This window comes from Macaca fascicularis, chromosome 10 (genome assembly GCF_037993035.2).
Source record: "Macaca fascicularis isolate 582-1 chromosome 10, T2T-MFA8v1.1".
Classification (NCBI taxonomy): Eukaryota; Metazoa; Chordata; class Mammalia; order Primates; family Cercopithecidae; genus Macaca; species Macaca fascicularis.
The window spans coordinates 76,455,753-76,477,579 of record NC_088384.1 but is presented as its reverse complement, the minus strand read 5'-3'; the positions used below and the strand labels follow the sequence as shown (position 1 = coordinate 76,477,579).

The following is a 21,827-nucleotide window of genomic DNA, read 5'->3' as shown; positions in this document are numbered from 1 at the left end:
GAATTGTTTAAAGGAAGTGTTAGGCACCCAAATACTGCCCAAAGGAATATCTTTTGAGATGAAGTAAGATAGTAAGCATGGGAATGCGATTGTTGACCCACTCAGATCCCCTTGACCAGACTGGTGTTTCCATATCCACGTGCTGTTAGCATTGGCTCTTAATGGTTTACAGCTGCCCCTTTCTTTGGAGAATTGCTCTTGGCCAGATGGGAGTTGCCTAGCCTGGAATTGCCTGGGAAGTTATGCAACTCCTCTGCCCCTGGGAGTGGCCAGCAGCCAATGACTGACAGACGCAGGGGCACTAAAGGACCCTTTGCCTCAAAGAAGGGGAGGCAACTCTGTGGTGCAATCCATGCTCCAGTGCTCCCTGTGGGATCAGATTGAGATTAGGCTCCAGCTGAGACCACACCCTTAGTTTGCTTCTCTTTTTTTTTCCTTTCTCGTTTATCAGTAAATTACTTCCAAGTGAATCCTCACTTTGGGCTCTGCTTCTAGACCCTGACTGAAGAAAGAAAGGAAGGAGAAATGAACAATGAACAATTTCAGAGATTTTGAGACATGGCAATTGGACTTTCTGTCAGGGTAAACATCACCGGTAGGTATAGTTTTGATTCCATTCAAATTTTTGTTTGGGGAAAAGGCTGGAGGGGTTCAGTAGGAGTTGAGATGACAACAAGGCCTTAGACAATGTTGTATATGAGTCAGCCATAGTGAGCTCTGTGCTACTGAGGTCTGTGCGTCAAATAGGCATGTGTTATCTTAGTTTGAGCATGTGGTAAAATACAAATCCCACATGTAGGTTTTGATGAGCTATGTGATCATTACAAAACTTAGTACCCACTAGACTTAGAGTCTTCCAGCACCCGAGACACCCAAGACACTCTCCATACTAAATTCCATTCCATAGTCAAATCTTTTGACTATGTGGAAATCCACCTTTGTGTTATCACAACTGCCTTCCTTCCACATTCATCAAAGAAGACTGTCCCCAGGACTTTGGGGATGAATTAGGATGATAGCTATGAAATTTTATGCTTACAAAGCACTGGCCAGGCTGGAGCACGGAGCAGGTCATCCATGGCAGGGTTCCTGTAATTTTGTTCCAGGAAGAGATGAAGATAAAATTATCTGATAGTGCCATAAAAAGAATAAAATCATGTTTCTCAGTAACGTGGATGGAGCTGGAGGCCATTATCTGAAGTGAAATGATTCAGAAATAGAAATTGGAAAACCACATGTTCTCACTTATAAGTGGAAGCTAAGAAATGGGTACACATTGCTGTGCAGAGTGGAATAATAGACACTGGAGACTCCAAAAGGCAGGAGGGTGAGAGCGTGAGGCATGAAATACCACCTATTGGGTACAATGCACACTATTCAGGTGATGGGTACATGAAAAGTCCAGATTTCACCGCTGTGCAATATATCCAAGTAATACTACTGCACTTTCACTCCCTTAATTTATAAACATTTAAAAAATTAAAGAAAAATTACGTGGAGGTGTAGGCTTGGGCTTGTAAGTACAGAAGAACCAGCCACCCACTTAAATTCAAAGTCCCATTCCATCCTGATGTTTCCATGGAGGAGTGCAATACAGAATCTTCCCAGAGTATTCTTTCTACTAAAAAGGGGTCCAGGGAGCAAGGGATCAGCTCTCATCCTTCTTTCATTCTCTCCCACTCTCTCTTTTCTTTTACTTCAATCTATATGTGACATCTTATAAGCATTAAATAGTATGCTCAATTTAACATACTAATTAACACTTACTAAAATGAGTTAAATAGTATGCTCAATTTAACATACTAATTAACACTTACTAAAATGAGTTATTTCTATCTGTTAACAGATCTTATGAAATTTGTCCTTTGCTTCTCAAAACCATGCAAGATTATCTATAGAATAGAACTGGGTGCAGTTTTCTTGAGCATCAACTAAAAATGATGTTATGTAATTTGTAATACTAGTTTTATATTTAAAAGGGCACAATAGGCCGGGCGCGGTGGCTCAAGCCTGTAATCCTAGCACTTTGGGAGGCCGAGGCGGGCGGATCACGAGGTCAGGAGATCGAGACCATCCTGGCTAACACGGTGAAACCCCGTCTCTACTAAAAATACAAGAAAATTAGCCGGGCGAGGTGGCAGGCGCCTGTAGTCCCAGCTACTCGGGAGGCTGAGGCAGGAGAATGGCGTGAACCCGGGGGGGCGGAGCTTGCAGTGAGCCGAGATCGCGCCACTGCACTCCAGCCTGGGGCACAGAGCAAGACTCCGTCTCAAAAAAAAAAAAAAAATAAATAAATAAATAAAAGGGCACAATAATGTAGAGGAGTAAATAAATAGTACATGAACTTTAAAGATAAACACGAGATTTCAGAGAAAAAATTGCAATTATGATGGACTGTTATGAGTTCACCCCTCAAATCTCTGGTTTAGTATAATGTTCTCTTATGCTAAAAGGAGAATTTTGGTGGAAGTGTCTGAGAAACACTTCTACGTATGATGTCCACCAGTTCAGAAGATAACATAAGCAAGGCTTCAAAATAAATGTACAACAGGAGGGAAGAAAAGATGGGAAAACTTCTAGTGCCATTTTCATTCTGAGACTGAAAATGCCAATAGTATTCCAAGTTTAGGTGACTACTGCGTAATCGGCTAAAATATAGCTCACCATATTCTTTGGAACAGTGAAGAAGTCACCTCAGGGAGACATAGATTTGCTACATCTCATGTGGGGACAGATCTGGTACATGGCCACTCAAAGCTTGCTTCTAAGAAGTGATTGAGTGGATGCCCAGGAAATAAATGGTGGCCTTTAAGATTCGTTGTCCAGGAAATAAGAGAGTTATGTTGTTTCATGAGTAAATTGGAGGCTGTTTAGTCCCGGGGACTTTTCAGGCTTAAGATGGCCTGGGAGAAACCTTCCTTCTCATGATTCTAAATGACTATTAATGTTGCAGCCACTCTACAACTGTCAGTGTGTAAACACGATTCGGACTCAGGAATTATCGCAACTCGGTGAGTGAGACTGTATCTTCTCATGTCAGAAAACCATGGCACTTTTGTCCAGCAGAAGTGGCAGCCGTCGGGGCTGAACAGTGGGTTGCAGAGATGGTGCTCCTTCAGAAAAGGCAGGTAGAGAAGTCCTGCTTTTTTCTGGGCAGAGCGACTTTTATTCTGACATCTCAGCTTCCCAGGAGAGGGCCATGCAGCAAACTCAGGAAGGTAGTTTGGAGTTGGTTTTGAACCATATTATGAGCAGCCTTTTCATAAGGTGGCAAGATACAATGCATAGAAGAGAGTTTGGAAATGAGAGACCATCTCATGGTAAAATCTAGAAGATGGTATGAGAATATCAGGTCCAAGGAGAGACCTTGGAAAGATTAGGAAACCAGGCCCCACCGCTTGATATGCAATTCATTGTGTCTTCTCAGCTCATGGCTCTGCTCTTGGAGATACTGTGTTTAAGTTTTTATGTACTTTTTTTTTTTTTTCCTTTTTAAAATAAAACCTTGGGCAGGCAGAGCCTACTCTTGCAGGGCCTGAGGCAGAATGGAGTGGGGTGCACACTGGTTCTTTTGATCATGATTTCACTTCAAGCAGTGGGGATAGATTTCATGTTTCCTTCCTGCCCTTTCCCACGAAGCATGCAATTGAGTGGGTGGCTCAGTCAGAAATACCCAATAAATACTTGCCAATGAACATAATGGAGCAACACTGATGACAGCAAGGAGTTTGTACCATCCCTACTGTCTCTTGGAGGTGGCACCAATGTGGTCCTGACACTGGGCCTATGGGAGACTTTGTGGCACTGTGTGAGCCTGGAGGCCTGGCCATGATCCATCTTACATCATTCTGCCTACCTGAGTTCCCTATGCAGTTGCTGCCTTCCAGTTCTCCTCATTTCCCAGAAAAGGAATCACTCTCCTAACCAGTGTGCAGACAGAGGAGGGAATTAAGGAGACAAGTGAAAACCACCCAGCAAGAGTACTTGAATAGTGTGCAGGGGAGGGTGGTGAAAAGGAGGAAAGGAAAAATGTATCAAAACAATATTATGTCAGTTCTATAACTTTCCACTAATCCATATGTGGATTTGTACCAGCGTTCATGTCTTACAGTCTAACACAAGAGCCAGACAAAAATGCTTGGACTTAATAAATCTAGGAGAGGGGTTTGTTTATCAAGGTCTAGCATTGTTTGAAAACTCAACATCTGTTGAAGACTTGTAGGCCTTTGCCCCCCACACTTTGTGCAGGTGCTTCTGGTCTTATGACACCAATGCATGTATTTTAAAGAAACATTCAGTAAAAAAAGCTCAAGGTCATCTCTATACATTGCCATGGGCTCTGCTCCGAACCAGGCCTCCTCATCTCTCATTTGGACAGTTGTAGCATTTCCAAATGGGTCTCCTTACCTCCCATCATATCCACACAGCCCCTCCTCACAGCAAGTTAGTCTTTCCAAAGCCCAGAATGTGAAAACTTTCTAATACACCTCTAACTTATTAATAGGGATCTTCACATTCTGAAATTTTTGTTAAGAAACAAAACTTGGCTACCATTCTTCCTTAGGTGGTCTTTTCTTACGTTTTTAAATGTAAATATTTTATACAAGTATAACGTAAGTGTAAAAAAATGTGTGTGTTGATGAATTCTTATACAATTTGCATGTGCATGAAACCAGCAGCCAGATCATGAAACAGAATACAACCAGCACCCCAAAAGCCCCTTGATGTCCCTCCTAGTCAGTATCCCCCCAGGGGTAATCCTTGTCTTGACCTCTAACCCCATGGATGAGTTTTATCCTTTTGGAACTTTAAATAGATGGAACCATGCAGTAGGTATTCTACTGTGTCAGTCAGCATGATGTTTGTTTCATCCATATCGTGCCTGTACTTGGAGCTGATTCATGCTCATTGCTGTATAATGTTCCATTGAAGGGATATTTATTTACCCATTTTACTGTTGTTGTTGTGTTTTTCTTTTTACACAGGGCCTTGCTCTGTTGCTCAGGTTGGAGTATAGCGGCACGATCAGGGCTCACTGCAGCCTCAACCTCCCAGGTTTAAGCATTCCCCTCACCTCAGCCCCCTGAGTAGCTGGGAATACAGGCATGCAACACCCTATCCAGCTAATTTTTAAATATTTTGTAGATATGGTGTCTTACTATGTTTCCAAGGCTGGTCTCAAACTCCAGGGCTCAAATGATCCTCCTGCCTTGGCTTCCCAAAGAGTTAGGATTACAGGCATGAGCCATGAGCCACTGCATCTGGCCCCATTCTACTCTTGATGGACATTTGGGTTGCATCCAGCTTTTAGGAATGATAAATAGTGTGGTTATGAAAAATTTTCCTAAACAAGGCCCCAAAAGTGCTAAGTACAAAGGAAAATGTTGATAAATTGGCTATGTTAAATTAAAATCCTTCCCCTTTCAAAAGACATCGTTGAGAGAGAAAAGCCAACACATAGAAGATAATTGCAGTATATATTATCTGGAGAAAGGATTCATTTCTTGAATATATAGAGAGAGCTCTGTTAATCAATAAGAAAAGTGCAAATGGCTCAATAGTGAAATAGTCAGAGACTTGAAAAGGTACTTTACAAAATAGCCCATCCAAACGCCAATGATCCTTAAATGCATGAAAAGTTGTGCAGGCAATATTTTTCAGCTTTACTAGTCTCTTCACTACTCCCAATTAAGCCATACTTTCCTATTTTTGCACAGATTTTTGAAGCTACCTGGGGTAACTTTACCTCCTTTTCCACCTCCTTATTTTTTAAGGACCAGTCAGAAAATCAGCTCCTTCCAAAGCCTTCCCTACTCCACTAGGCAGAATTAATTGTTGCTTCTGTAGGATCCCAAATTGAGATTTTTCTCGGAGTGAGATGTTTCATTAATATGTCTTCAGGTTCCCAGTATACAGCATTGCTCTTGGTGCCTGATAGGTGATCAATACATGCCTTCCTGAATGAATGTCTAACTTTCTCCTCCAACCTCCAGATAGGATCTAAAACCAATGAGGTATAGTGTAACAAAGCCTTGCTGTGTTGAACAGGGGAGTTTTTATTAGCCAATACAGAGGTTACTTCATATGGAAAAATGCTGGCCTATTTCCCAAATCATAGCTCATTTTCAATGAATAGTATCATCACAAACCTGTGAACAAAGACCTAGTACTCTATAGGTTGAAAGATATGTCCAGATATATATGTATATTATATATTAATAAGTAGGTCAGGAAAACAGCTTTGCTATCCAGAAAGGTCACTGTTGTGAGTGGTTGGAGCACCATTTTAGGTCAGGAAAGTTCCTTGTTGTATGACATAGGTAACATTTCTGACCAGAGCAAATTTTGTTTTGTCATCACCCTCATTTCCTGGTACCCTTTTCCCCCCCACCCCCAACCACTGGCTCATACTTGTACAGGGTTCTCACTTCCCCAAACCCAAAGTGTTTCGTGCCTCCAACTTGCTTGTTTCCAGCCTCATGTAATTTCTTCAATCCCAACCTTTTATTCTTTTACTGTTCTATCTTAGTTTACTTTAGCCAGATGATAAGAAAAAAACTTGTTTATTAAGAGGAGAACCTGTCCTTTCTTAATACCTTTCACAGAGTGGATTCTCAAAACATGTTTATTGAATCAATGGCTTGGCAATTTCTTATCAAAGTGGGAATGGTTACTGGCCCCCTAATCTTCACATAAGCTTGACTGAATTTTCAACTTATGAGATTATAGTTGATAAGAAAATGAGTGAAAATGTTTAGGAAAGAGTATACAAAAAGATTGTGAGGCAGATAAAGCAACTTTTTCTTGGAATGTGACCCTGAGACCTTGGGTTGATTCTCTAAACACAGTGTTTTCTTTATTTTACTTTGGAAATGTATTTTCTAAATCAATAATACACCCCCTTCCCTTTTCAGAGTATGAGAATCTCTCTTTAACATTAAAACAATCTTTCATACCCAAGAGTATTAAAATTGATAAACATCAAGTGATCAAGCCTTACTCTGAATTGAATGTTTTATAATAAAGTGTATTTTAGTAGCATGACGCCCATATGCATTTGTTGTTATGGGCATATATTTGTTTGAAACACATTATTAATATATGTTTACAGACAAAGCTTTGTGTGCAAATCAATCCATGAGTCCTTGTCAGTTAATCCAAGGACTCTCCAAGGACTCCTGGATCACTGTTGTAAAAGCTGCACCTTTCGTCCCCAGTGGTATTAAGAATACACAGTAGCAATTGTTTATAACACAGATTGAATGTTAACTGGGCACTGCCTAAAATTATCAGTGGGATGAATGCTGACTTTATGAACTGTTATTTATGGCTTGTCTTAGGTTGGGTTCCCTAGAAGCCTGAGACAGGGATTTGGGAAAAAGTTATTTATTGAGGGAGTGCTCTCAGGAGAAAGGGAGGGAAGGAGAGGAACAGGGCAGGAAATGAGAAGAAGCATAAAAAAGATGAGATTTTGGGTAAAGGGTAGCTTCAGCCTGATCCTGCAAGGAGTGCTGGTGTGTGAATGGCACCACCAGTTTGTTCTACCTGAGAACTGAGAGGCTGTCCTCCCTGCACCAGTCATTCATTGCCTATGGGATGGCTCAGGGGGATTGTAAACTCCTTGCAGGTGAGGTGGCTCCAGTTGCTCAATAGTAATCCTCCAGAGAATGTCACAGGCATGAGTTCAGAGCGCATGGACCACACAGCAGCTGAGGATGCACGGAACTGGTGAACAGATCTGGAAAGGGCACTAAGAGCATGTAATTGTTACATGGCTTTATTCATTCATTCACCCACTTAACAAATGTTTATTGAATCCCTAGTCTGTGCAAGTTCCTCAGATAGAGTGGTGAATAAGTTGAATAAGGCCTTATTTTCATGAAGTTTACAGTTAGTAGGAGAAGACAGAAATAAACCAGTAGGTAACTATAGCAGCAAGGTAACTTTTGAGATTGATAATTTTCTTAGAGAAAAGATAAACAGTTCAATAGGTTGTGGAATGACTGGGGCAAGGGGCAGGCCCAATGAAAGCACTTCTGGTTAAATGGTCAGGGATGGGCACTTGAGCAGAGATAAGGAGTAAGCTGTGCAAGGATGGGAGTGTGCAACATTTTGGCAGAGGGAATGGCCATCGTCAGAGCCCTAAGATGGGCCAAAGCTTAATGCATCTGAAGAACAGAATGAGGTCTGGTAAGCCTGTGGTGCACTTGGGAGAGTTGTAAGAAAAGAGTGGAAAGGTGGGCATAGTGGACAAAGGAGACCAATATTGTGAGAAGTTGGGCCATCTCGTATTCCAGTTGTAGAAATGAGTTCTTGGATCTGCATTAAGATGGGGAAGATGGCAATTTGTCAGACCCTGACTTAGGTTTGCCTTAACACTGTCTATTAAAAACAAGGGTTTGCTAAGCAGATTAATGAAATAAACAAGGAAAAATTTAGGATTAAAGGACATCTCACTGTTTTCAAACTCCAGAAGCATAGCCGGCGTTGATTTCAGACATTTTGTATGGTAATTATGAGAAAAATTTCTCTTTGTCAAAACATTCCCAAGATTCTAAAAGATATATAGCTGGACTCAACCTTCCTTTGTCCTTGGCAATGTGACAAAGCAGCATTTTTAGAAAAGAACGTAAGTTGGACTTGACCTTGGTTATACACAGGGAGAGTTATCAAGGTCATTTTATTGGGATTTTGTTTGTATTGTAATTGCTATTAAAATGAGTCAAGAAGTAAGTATAGACCATCTCTTTTTTGTTCAACATTCTGCTCTGGGTACTGAGACTACAAGTCTTAAATGCTTATCTGTTTCTCCATTCTCAAGTAATGATGTGTTTTCCTTAATCTTCTCCAAGTGCACTGGAGAAGGTACTATGATTGCAAATGGCACTAGATCGAGATCAGGGAAAGTGCTTCCCAGACTTTATTCCTGAAGAGGATAATACTTGCAGACTATCAGCCTCCATCAAAGCTGGCGAATGAAACCCATTGAAACTGTATAAAAGAGGCCCAGGAAAACCGTGTTTTTGGTCTGATCTATCAGGTCATCGTTGAAGATCAAGATCAGAGAACAGCTCTCTAAACCGAAGCAAACTTAACATCTCAAACCAGGATGAACTGGAAATATAAGCAGCATTTTTATTCTTTCTAAAAATGAATTTTTTCAAATAGTTTTGATTTATCAAGGATTCACAATCATTTTGTCATATTCTTTCCCATATTGACCCCTGCCCGCACGCCCTTCTGTGAAACCCATGTTTAATTTAGGGGGAACTTAAATCCATGTATTTCCGATTCATTTACTCAACGTTCTTTGGGAAGACCTAGCTGATGTCTGAAGAGTCTTATGATAATTTTTATAAGCCTTTAAAAATTTTCCTTTGAGACAGAAACTCATATTTTCAGGCTTAAAGTGATCCTCAAAATCAGAAAAAACTCTGGCCTATTGAAAATGGTGCTTTGAGGCAGTCTTAAACTCAGGCAGTTGTGTATGTGTGTTCCACCCTAGTTGTGAGCTGTGCAGCAGGTAGCAGATAAATAGCCCCTGAAAGGTGGGAGAAACATAGCAAAAGGGACACAAAGAGAACCCGAATAGTGTAAGGCTTCTTGGACCTGCCATGTTTTTCCATTTCTGAGGAGCAACCAGGGAAGTTCCACAACGTATAAAGTCAGATTCAATTTATGAAGTGTATTGAAAGCCAAATGATTGTCAATCAACTTTGTACAGCATCTCTGAGCAAGTCAGAGAATGCTAAGGCAGCTTTCAGATTTGTAAACAGCATAAGGCTTCATTTGTGAGTGCACTTCACTGTTGCTCAGCACTATTCAGTTACCAGTCTTCATTATGTTTTTATTTTATTACACTTTAAGGTCTGGGTTACATGTGCAGAACGTGCAGTTTTGTTACATAGGTATACACGTGTCATGGTGGTTTGCTGCACCCATCAACCCATCACCTATATTAGGTATTTCTGCTAATGTTATCCCTTCCCTTGACCGGCACCATTTACAGGCCCTGGTGTGTGATGTTCCCCTCCCTGTGTCCATGTGTTCTCGTTGTTCAATTCCCACTTATGAGTGAGAACATGGGGTGTTTAGTTTTCTGATCTTGTGATGGTTTGCTGAGAATGATGGTTTCCAGCTGCATCCATGTCCCTGCAAAGGACATGAACTCATTCTTTTTTATAGCTGCATAGTATTCCATGGCATATATATACCACATTTTCTTTATCCAGTCTATCATTGATGGGCATTTGGGTTGGTTCCAAGTCTTTGCTGTTGTGAACAGTGCTGCAATAAACATACATTTGCATGTGTCTTTTTAGTAGAATGATTTATAATCCTTTGGGCACACGCCCAGTAATGGGATCGCTGGGTCAGATGGTATTTCTAGTTCTAGATCCTTGAGGAATCACCACACTGTCTTCCAAAATGGTTGAGCTAATTTACACTCCCACCAACAGTGTAAAAGCGTTCCTATTTTTTCCACAACCTCTCCAGCATTTGTTGTTTCCTGACTTTGTAATGATCGCCATTCTAACTGGTATGAGATGGTATCTCATTGTGGTTTTAATTTGCATTTCTCTAATGACCAGTGATGATAAGGATTTTTTCATACGTCTGTTGGCTGCATAAATGTCTTCTTTTGAGAAATGTCTGTTTATATCCTTTGCCCATTTTTTGATGGGGTTGTTTGCTTTTTTCTTGTAAATTTGTTTAAGTTCTTTGTAGATTCTGGATATTAGTTCTTTGTCAGATGGATAGATTGCAAAAATTTTCACCCGTTCTGTAGGTTGCCTGTTCACTCTGATGATAGTTTATTTTGCTGTGCAGAAGCTTTTTAGTTTAATTAGATCCCATTTTTCAATTTTGGGCTTTTGTTGCCATTGCTTTTGATGTTTTAGGCATGAAGTCTTTGCCCATGCCTATGTCCTGAATGGTATTGCCCAGGTTTTCTTCTAGGATTTTTATGGTCCTAGGTATTATGTTTAAGTCTTTAATCCATCTTGAGTTGATTTTTGTATAAGGTATCAAGAAGGGGTTCAGTTTCAGTTTTCTGCATATGGCTAGCCAGTTTTCCCAACATCATTTATTAAATAGGGAATCTTTTCCCCATTGCTTGTGTGTGTCAGGTTTGTCAAAGATCAGATGGCGGTAGATGTGTGGTGTTATTTCTGAGGCCTCCATTCTGTTCCATTGGTCTATATATCTGTTTTGGTACCAGTACTATGCTGTTTTGGTTACTGGAGACTTGTAGTATAGTTTGAAGTCAGATAGCATGATGCCTCCAGCTTTGTTCTTCTTGCCCAGGATTGTCTTGACTATGTGGGCTCTTTTTTGGTTCCATATGAAGTTTAAAGTAGTTTTTTCCAATTCTGTGAAGAAAGTTAGTGGTAGCTTGATGGGGATAGCATTGGATATATAAATTACTTTGGGCAGTATGGCCATTTTCACAACATTGATTCTTCTTATCCATAAGCATGGAATGTGTTTCCATTTGTTTGTGTCCTCTCTTATTTCCTTGAGCAGTGGTTTGTAGCTCTCCTTGAAGAGGTCCTTCACATCCCCTGTAAATTGTATTCCTAGGTATTTTATTCTCTTATTAGCAATTGAGAATAGGAGTTCACTCATGATTTGGCTGTCTGCTTTTCTGTTTTTGGTGTAAATTTTCTTTTACATTTTCAGAATGTGCTTCAATGGCATAGGTGACATAGGCATTGGAGCCCTCATCAGCATCACTTGTAAGAACTTTAATGACTAAAGTCCCTGTAGCATCACTGGATCTGATATTCCCTTCATATTTGGTCACTCGAAATTGTGGTGCATTATCATTGTCATCTGTGAGGATGACACTAACGGTGCGGAAAGCAACTTTTCCTCCAGCATCCTTAGCCATTAAACCAACTGAGATCACTTTCTCTGCTGGGGTTTCTCGATCAAGTTTTTCCAAAGTAAATATCTGTCCTCTCTCATTTATGTAAAATCTGTCTTTGCCAAAGTCATTTACAATATGGTAAGTAACATGACCATAAATACCAGAACCCTCATCTGTAGTTTTAACCTCCATCACCAGGGTATGTAGGGGAACGTTTTCAGCTAGTTCCACTTCATATTCATTCTGAAGAAAAGCAGGACTGTGCAAATTGCCTGCAATTACAGTCACATGAACCTCTTTTTTTTTTTGACGGAGTTTTGCTCTGTCGCCCAGGTTGGAGTGTAGTGGTGAGATCTCGGCTCACTGCAATCTCTGCCTCCCAGGCTCAAGCGATTTTCTTGCCTCAGCCTCCCAAATAGCTGGGATTACAGCTGTCCGCCACCATGCCTGGCTAATTTTTGTATTTTTAGTAGAGATGGGATTTCATCATGTCGTCCGGGCTGGTCTCGAATTCCTCACCTCAGGTGATTTACCCGCTTCAGCCTCCCAAAGTGCTGGAATTACAGGCATGAGCCACTGTACCCGGCCTTCATTTTCTAAAAAGCACAATAAAGTCTAAAGATGAAAAATTGTTGATGACAGGGTTGAACAAGTTCTACTAAGAATATGAAGACTGTGGGCTCATTAGGGACACGTGAAAAATCGCTGGACAGTGTGTGCAGAAGTATAAGAATAATTTTCTTTGTCCCATTTATTTCAGCTGTGCTATGACCTAACTGTTTTTTAGCAGGCTTTGAGGGCACCTGATGTCTTTGGGAAAAGAATGATCTATAAACCACTCATTTAAGCCAAGTACTTGGCAATGCATGCACGCTCATCAGAAAACGGGTCATTTTACTGCTAAGAGCTTGGAATCTTCCTGGCTCGAGTGTCATTTTTCTACTAAGGCCAGAAACGTGCTCCACTGTCATCATCCCAAGTTTGGCCAATTTTTCCAAAGCCAGTGTTTATTCAGTCTTCCTAAAAAGTTTTCTAGCCTCACCAGGCCGCAGTGGGGTAACTTGGAAAGCAGGGATGTGATGAACCTTCATCTCAATAAATGCTGCAACTATCTATGTAGTTTTTCAAATAAAAAAAAAAAAAACCCAGGGACAACACTTGATTCTTTTCTTTTCATGCCTTCCAAATGCAACCTGTCAGCAAGTTCAAGAAGCCTTCCTTCTCAACTGTGGTCATCAAATCAGCAATATTAGCATCACCTGAAAATTTGTTAGACATTCAGAATTTCAGGCCCCGTCCCTGACTTGCAGAATTACAATCTGCTCTTTAGCAAGCTTCCCAGTGATTCTTGTGCACATTAAACTTGGAGAAGCCCCTCCATGACATACCTCTTTATTCACTGCCATCTCTTGCCTGGATTATTGCAATTATTTCCTACCTCCTGCTCTTGTCCTCCTTTAGCCTATTTTCAATTCAGTTACCAGAGTGGTCTTTAAAAAAAAAAAAAAAGAAAGAAAGAAAAAGTTACTGAAATCAATTTACACTGTTGTTTAAAACCCAAAGCTCTGCACTGCACATGAATAAAATCTGAACTTGCCATCACTTAAGAGTCCCATATGAAGTGGCTCATTTTCCCAACTCCTCTCAACCATTCTTCCTGATCTGTTCTCTAGCCAAGCTGGTCTTTATCTATTTCAGCCTGCACCAGCTTTCTCTTTGTTTGGTGTTCTTTGGCAGGACTTCTCATGGCTTTTGGTCATCAGATTTATTACAAATGTCACCTACCTAGAGAATTCTTCTTGGCTACCATCTTAGTTGGTTTGTGCTGTTATAACAAAATACCTGAAGCCAGGTAATTTACAAAGAACAAAAATGTATTTCTGCACAATTCTGAAGGCAGGGAAGTCCAAGATCAAGGCACTGACATATCTGGTGTCTGGTGAGGGCTGCTCTCTGCTTCCAAGACAGCACCTTGTTGCTGCATCCTCCACAGTGGAGGAATGCTGTGTGCTCACATGGCACAAGGACAGAAAGGCAAATGGGAGGGGCCTATGTGAGTTTCCTCCAGCCATTTAGTATGGCATTAATTCATCTATGAGTGTAGAGCTCTTATTACTTAATCACTTCCCAAGAGGCTCCATCTTTTTTTTTTTTTTTTTTTTTTGAGATTGAATCTCACTCTGTTGCCCAGGCTGGAGTGCAGTGGCATGATTACGGCTTACTGCAACCTCCACCTCCTGGGTTCAAGTGATTCTCCTGCCTCAGCCTCCAAGTAACTGGGATTACAGGTATAAGCCACCATGCTTGGCTAATTTTTGTATTTTTAGTAGAGAAGGAGGTTCACCATGTTAGCCAGGTTGGTCTCGAACTCTTGACCTCAGGTCATCTGCCTGGTTCAGCCTCCCAAAGTGCTGGGATTACAAGCATGAGCCACAGTGCCCAGCCGGCTCCATCTCTTAGAACCACTACAATGGAGATTAAGTTTCAACACATGAATTTGGAAGGACATATAGACCACAGCAGCTACCAAATTTAAAAATATCTCCCAATTAAGCCATACCTACCATATCATTCTCTTTTACTTTTTGTTGCTTTATGAATTATCTGTAACTATCTTGCTCATTTGTTAATGGATTAATGATTGTTATCCAGAATGGACACTCTCAGAAATCTTTCCCGTTTTATTTCCAGCTATATTCTCAATGCCTAAAATGGTACCTGGAATAGAAAAGGTACTTGATATATATTTGTTGCATAAATTAATGAATAAATTCATATCTATATTATCTGAACAAAAATCAGTGTCTTGCCATTTATGTTCTTTCCTCTTTCTCTTCCTCTTTTATTTATTTGTTTATTTTTTGGCAAGTACTTGTTAAGCACTTAATCTATGCCAGGTATAAAGGTAATCAGGGGAGGGGACATAGATCTAGACACTGTCCATGTGGAGCATACCAGATGTTCAGAGAATAATAACTAAAATCACAGCAATGCTGTCTCATAGAGTATATAAAAGTTTTCCTAACTTAGTTCAGGGGACCACCATGATCTGGGAGGCTGTGGGATGAATACATTCTAAACGGCGGAGGAGAGGGAAGAGAGTAGATGAGGAGAGCATTTCATTTTGTGCAGAAATAATAATGAATCCAAAGGCAATATGGCACATTGAAGAGACACAAAGAGGTGCCCAGAGAACAAATGGAGAACTGTATTTGGTGGGGCTAGCAGGCAGATAGCCAGAGCAGTCGAACCTTCTAGGTAGGGCAACTATAAGTCCTGCTTTGCCTGAGAGATTTCTGGTCTACCTGTGTGATCTGCTGTAATTATTCGTAGCACCCCCTTTTATTCTCAGAAAGTGTTCTGATTTGGATTAGGAACTATGTAGCCACTCTTACGGGCCATATCATAGGCATTTATATTCAGAGATTCACCGTAAAGCCTTGTGGTTAAGAATGATGACTCTGGACCCGGATTTTCTGGAGTCAAGTGAGTGGTTTACTATTATTTGCATTATGCATCCTTAGGCAAATTGCTAAACTTCTCAGTCTTGGCTTCTTCATCATAAAATGGGGATTCAATAATTATAGTATTTAACTTATATAATTTTAATAAGGATTAAATGAGTTAACACATGTTAATCTTGTAGCATAGTGTCTGGTAGAAATAGTAGGTAGGTACTCACCAAGTGTTAGCTCTATTATTGTTATTATTAATATTTTTTAAATTGGCTTATTTATTTTTAGAGACAGGGGTCTCTCTATGTTGCCCAGGCTGGAGTGCAGTGGCTCTTCATAGGTGTGATTATAAAGCACTGCAGCCTCAAACTCCTGGACTTAGGTGATCCTCCCATCTCAGCCTCCCCAGTAGCTGGCACCATGATGCTCGGCTTCAAATTTAAGTGTATGAATAATAATGGGAGCCTGTGAAAGATATTAGAAGGGGTTGACATCATCAGCATTGTGTTTTTCAAAGGTCATTTAGGTTTTCATGTGAAATAATATTTCAGGGAAAAAAAAGGAGAAAATGCCTATAGAGTTCTCCATAAAATGACTAGCATATAATAAATATTCAATAAATAGGCAAAATAAGTGATCATTATGATTTTAATTATCAGCATCTTGTAGTACAAATAGAAGCATTCCGAAGTAACATAGTTTGTAAATATTTTTTATTACTTTCCATTTGGTACTATTTGGGGACAAAGCAGCTATTTGGAATTTGAGAGTCAACTCAGTGAATATTGTCTTAGAACCAATAGAAGTTCACAGATCAGAGCTGGAAGGACCACCCAATTGACTTATAAGTCAAGCATTTTGCTCTCCCAAAAGCAATCCATAGGATTACAAAGTCTCACTTAGAGTCTTTGGATTGCACAAGGCATTTCTATATGAATGTTCAATTTGGTATGCAATAATTTCCAGGGAAAAGTAATTCAGCAACAGCAAGAAGGGTTGGAAGACTTCAGCAAATTCCTCCCAGTGGGCCTTGACTTGAACTTTTCGGGTCTGGACTATTTCTTCCACAGCTCCCTGACACTCCTGTTACCCCAAGGGTGAGAGGAAGCGATGTGAGTGAAAAGGGGCCCCTTTCTCCTGAGGTTAGTGTGGGACACACCTCATAGTCACTTGTCACTTTGCAATTCCTCTCTCCCAGGAGTGTGGAGAAGGATTACAGAAACCTGGCAGATAATTAACATTGCCAGTGTGAACGGAAGGGATTTGTCACACAATGACTTGAGCACCATAACTTTCTCACTAAACCTGGGGAAAAGGTAAGGATTTACAGGAAAATCCCATTTAAGAATAGTTAAGGAACAGGGGACATGATGGTAAATTGTTAACTATTCAGTTAACCAGGACTCATCCTGTTACCGTATCTGGTTTTCCCAGGCTAAAGACTTAGAATATACTGAGGTGATTTTAGAAAACTAAGTTTTCTGACCTTTCCCAAGGCCTTTATAAACCTGTGGGAATCATTTTAATGATTAGGGGCCATGGGGGAAAATTTAGCTTTTTGAATTCTTGGTGGACTGGCTTTTGGATAAAAGAGGATCCAACATATTGCATTAGATATCAGTGGTGAAAATCACATGGAACATTAGCAGGCAGGACCTGAGAAAAGAACATAACCATGTGTAGATGGGAGGCAATCTTTTAACTTCCAATGCATGACTAAAATATCCTACCTTTTTGCCATTGACAGAGCACCGAAAACTCAAAGTCCTCTTATTTTTTCAGATTTCTAATGATTGAAAAAGAGATTTATTTGAAGCCGTGCTGATTGTCATGAAGGTGCCTCAAGGAGGTGGGTTGTAAGACTGGTTTATGTAGAAGGATAGGAAAGGAGAAGAGCAGGACTTGGAATTGACACTGCAAGTAGGGGATGCAGGGATGGATGCACCAGCTAACATCCAACAACATATACAGATGCTAGTGAAGATAATGACAATATTAAGTTCTTACTATGTGTCACCATCTCATCGAGTCCTTCATAACAACATTACAGGAAAGTCATGTCATTCTTCATTTCATAGACAAAACCCTAAAGATGAGAGAATTTTAGTACCAGGCCAGACTGTGAGGAACTTGAGTCCAAGCTAAGTACTTTATGACTCTCCTTTATGTTGGCCAATTTTGTTAACGTCAGTGGAATGCAATGTATTCTGAGCTTTTGGGAGAGTGATATCAAGCTTTAGGTTCTGGCCTCATAGGCTTTTTTATGTAGTAGAAATAAAAATTAATATAAAAGCATTTTGTAGGGAGGTATAGTCTAATTTATAAATAGAACAAACCAGTATTTAAAGGATGTGATGTGTGAGGGGAAAAAGAGAAACCCCTACCTTAAAATCTCTCTCTCACTGCTCAGTATAAGTATGTGAAGTTCCTTCTGTGAAGATGCATTTCTTGGAGCCCAAGAGTATTTTAGAATTCTCTGTAATCTTGTTTCTTTTCTTCTCTCCTTCCCTCTGTCCTTTTGTTTCTTCGTTTCTCAAACATTTCTTCGTCCTGAGCGCCTGCTGAGGACGTGGCATATTGCTTCAGGCAGAGGATACAAAAAGGAAAAGCATGTCCCTCCTAGAAGTCATGTAGAGTCTGATGAGGAGACAATAGGGTCAGACAAGTCATTGCCATAAAACCCAACAAGGGGAGGGAGCATGGGGCAAAAGAGCCTTGAAGGAGGCTGAGACCTTCAGAAAAGATTGCATAGAAGAGGGAGTAATCTAGCAGAGGTCTGAAGGATGGATAAAATAGGGGATGGACATTCTGGACAACGGGGAGATCTATCTCAAAGGCCTTGTGGCATGAAATGATACCGTGTGAGACTGAAGAATGCTGAGCTTTTCAGTATTTTTAGGATATGAATTAGGATGGGAAGAATTGATAGGTGCAGGATTTTTGTGGGTCAATAAAGGGCCATATTATTTTAACAAAGGAGTTTAGATTTTATCCTGCAGCTGATGAGTAACTCTAGTGATCTGTATTCTTTCAGCTGAAAGTAATTGCAAAGTCATTTATAGGCACCTAGGAAGTCCAGGATTGTGTCTGACTTCAAAGATAGCTATATCGAGTTGTTTCTAAACTTAACACTGATTCTTCTGGATCAGCTGCATTCTTACACAAATATCACAACTAGAAGTCTAGGCTTATATCTGGCAATCCCTCCAAAAAAAAAAAAAAAAAAAAGGTAACTTTTTTTTGTAACATCTGCATAAAAATCCCAGGGAGAATTAAGGCTAAAAAAAAAAGGTAAATTTTTTTGTAACATCTGTATAAAAATCCCAGGGAGAATTATCATTGGCTCTGCTTGGATCATGTTCCTTCATCTGAACCAATCATTGAAGGCAAAGGAATGTCAACTTTGATTGACAGGTCATATGGTCATCCTTGGAAATGGTGAAGTGGGCTCCACTTAAATTCCATGGGCATTTCCCCAAGGAGATACTGGATAGCTGTGTTGGAAGCTTAGTCAATTACTCCCAGGTCCTGACACCCTCCCTGCAGTAGAAATTAAAAGAGAATAAATATTCTTTTGGTAATAATTTTGATATGGAAATTGGGTACTGCACTGTGAAACTTTGGTGAGATCAGAAATATGTCTAGGAGAAGAAACTTTGGAAAATTTTGATGAAAGATGTGACATGATTGATTTGGTACTGGAAAACTTGTTTTATCTTTAAAACTATATCATTTTGCCCTAATACAAAGAACAAGTTTTTGCCAATACAAAAAAAAATCAACAAACCATGACTTCTCAAATATTGAGCAAAATTAATTGTTTTGGAAGATGTTCCATGTTTCTACAATGGGTACACATACCCACTATAGCAGATGCTGTAGGTGCTCTACTCAGATCCCCTCCACTGGGCTGGTGCACTCATCCCTTGGCTAGTGCAAGTGCTGTCTACTGAAGGCTATCAGCAGCTCCCTCCTCCAAGAAGGTGGGCCAACTGCATGGTACCATTCACTCTCTGGAACTCCCTGTGTATGAGGCTGAGGCTACACTTCTGAAAGCATACCTTTGCCTGACCTTTTCTCCTGCTCCAGCTTGCTCACCTTGCTTCATTGCAAGTTACTCCTTCGAGCTCTTCCTCCGTGTATCTTTTGCACAAGAATCCCCAGCTGAGGTTGTGCTTCCAGGGAACCCACCCAATACACCCACCTACACATTTCTGTGTAGCTCAAGGGCAATGAGCCATTCTTGCCTAAAATCTTTAAAGGAGAACAGTGAGTGCCAATTCTTTTCTAGGAATGGAAGCTGAAAGAAAGAGCAGAAGGAAGAAGATCTGCTCTATACTACCTCACTGCTCTGCTGTGGGCCACGCCTGCCTGTTTTCTCTGAAGTTCTAAGTGCCTCTGTGAAATTCTGTTGCTTATTCTTTGCTGAACAAATATCTATTGCAATGCTACATTTTGGAATTTTCTTGGGAAAGTCAAGGCCTTTGATTTGTATTTTTTATAATCCATGTGACTCCGCCCTCCTGGAGCCTTGGGACATAGACAAGGAGGAGAACATAGCACTACTCTAACCTCACAGTATTCTCCTTAAACTAAAAAACAAAAAACAAAAATAAACCCCCAGACTCCAAAGAAACAGACAGTCTTAATACAATGCATGTGGTGGTATTTTAACTCAAATTGAGGCCAGCTATGCAGATCCCAAAGATATTCAGATTCTACTTCTTTTTGTTTCCAAATATGTTTCTATTATATTACAGAGATAATTGAATGGAATAATTTGCCTGGTTCTACAAGCAATTTGGATTTTTGTAATAGTTGCCTTTTGATTTTCCATAAATGACACATTTTAAATCACAGAACAGCTGCATGGGTTATTACGGAAAGTAGCAAATGGTAAACCGTAAGACTTGCTGATTTCCTAAAAGCTCCATGAGGTAGGAACCTGTTTACTTTCAGTCACTTCATTTGCCTGGAGTCCTCCGATTTAGCTTCAGAGTTCCACTTCCATTTCTCTAAATGAAGAAGCTTCATTTAGAGAAAGTTCATTGAGGACAGGGTGTTGGTTCTACATCTGACCCATGTTTGGGAGTCTCAGCAAAGTTTCATCGTGCAGTGCCGGGTTTCCCCATCAACATAATGACTGAAAAGAATATTTATTATTCTGTTTTAATTTCCACTGTAGGGAGGGTGTCAGGAGCAAGGAGTTATTGGCTAAGCTTCCAACACAGCTGTGTCTACGATGGGCACGATAGTAAGTTCAAAGAACCTGAAAAGACCTACATCTTAACCAGGTACCAGGTTGATTGTTAAGAAGGGTGTGGAGCATGGGAGAAATTCCTTGGGTCTTACATAACAATGAGATCTATATATCAGCAAGTTTGCTAATAAAGGCTTCACTTTATTTCTGGGCTCCACCTAACTTTGTCCATCTGCCATTTGTGGTTACACCCTCAAGCAATTTTCCTAATGCCCCACTCCCTGTGGTACCACATTTTTTTCTTTTGACAACAATTTTTTTTCTTATTGAAACTTTATTTTTCTCTCCCCAACCCAAGGCTAGAATTTTATGCTAATTCCCATCTGAGGCTGCCATATTCTGACATGGCCTTAGTACTCTTTCTCTTAGATAATGTTTTTCTATTGCCTACCCTTTTCCCCCATCTTCCTTCCATAATATTTATCTTGCCAGGTGAGCTTTTAGGGAGCACAAAAGAGAACTGAACCAAATGTTTAGTTATTTCCCTTTGACAGGTAGCCTGAAGGCTACTAGATACTTTTCCAGAACGATGTTCTTAAGAGTTTGATTCTGCAATATTTGCTTGATTTGGCATGGGTGTCCCAGTTGTCCTTCTTAGATAAACGGGAGGAAATACAATAATGTCAGAGAATGTCAAGCAAATGATGTGATTTTATTATAATAGCCTAAGAATGATTTTAAAGCTTTTGGAAGACAAATTACAGAGAGAAAAATTTTGCAATGAAAAATGCAGCTTAGCAAAGTAGAATCATCCTCCAAATATTGTCATGACAAGTCTAAAATTAAAAATAGCAGAAAATAAGTAATCACATAGTAAAAAATATAGTAATCGCCTCTGACAACAAAATAACAAAACTTACCTGGAAATGATGTAAGAAGACAGAAGTCAGGTATAGTTTAGGTAATGATAAAAGTGGTCATAGAACTGGACACATGTATACAGATAGATTTGTGTATTTAATAGATCTGATCATATTTGATAGATTATGTACATCAGAAGTTGAAACTTTTCATCAGTCTCCTTCACACAGCTTTGCACACATTGCTTTCATTCTGTTGTGTTGCCCTGGAATTCATTGTAACTTGAAGAAAGTGGTGTCTTGATTCTTGTTTTTCCATGGTAATGCCAGCCAAAGAAGCATTTCCAGTTCCCTGCTCCATACTCATTCATGCAATGAGTTATTTTCACATTTTAGAGGTGCCTGATTTCTTAGGATTTCTTTATACCTTAAGGTTCTGT

The 21,827-nt window shown here is 40.1% G+C and overlaps 1 long non-coding RNA gene across 2 annotated transcripts in view; it reads left to right on the top strand.

The window, feature by feature from the left end:
• Window positions 1-475: 475 nt before the first annotated feature.
• The window catches only part of LOC102130445 (uncharacterized), a 37,174-nt gene continuing 15,822 nt past the window's right edge, over window positions 476-21,827 (top strand). For both annotated transcript variants that reach the window (XR_281385.4, XR_012418421.1), the window contains exon 1: window positions 476-595. This is a non-coding gene — a long non-coding RNA (uncharacterized lncRNA). The remainder of the gene's footprint in view (window positions 596-21,827) is intronic.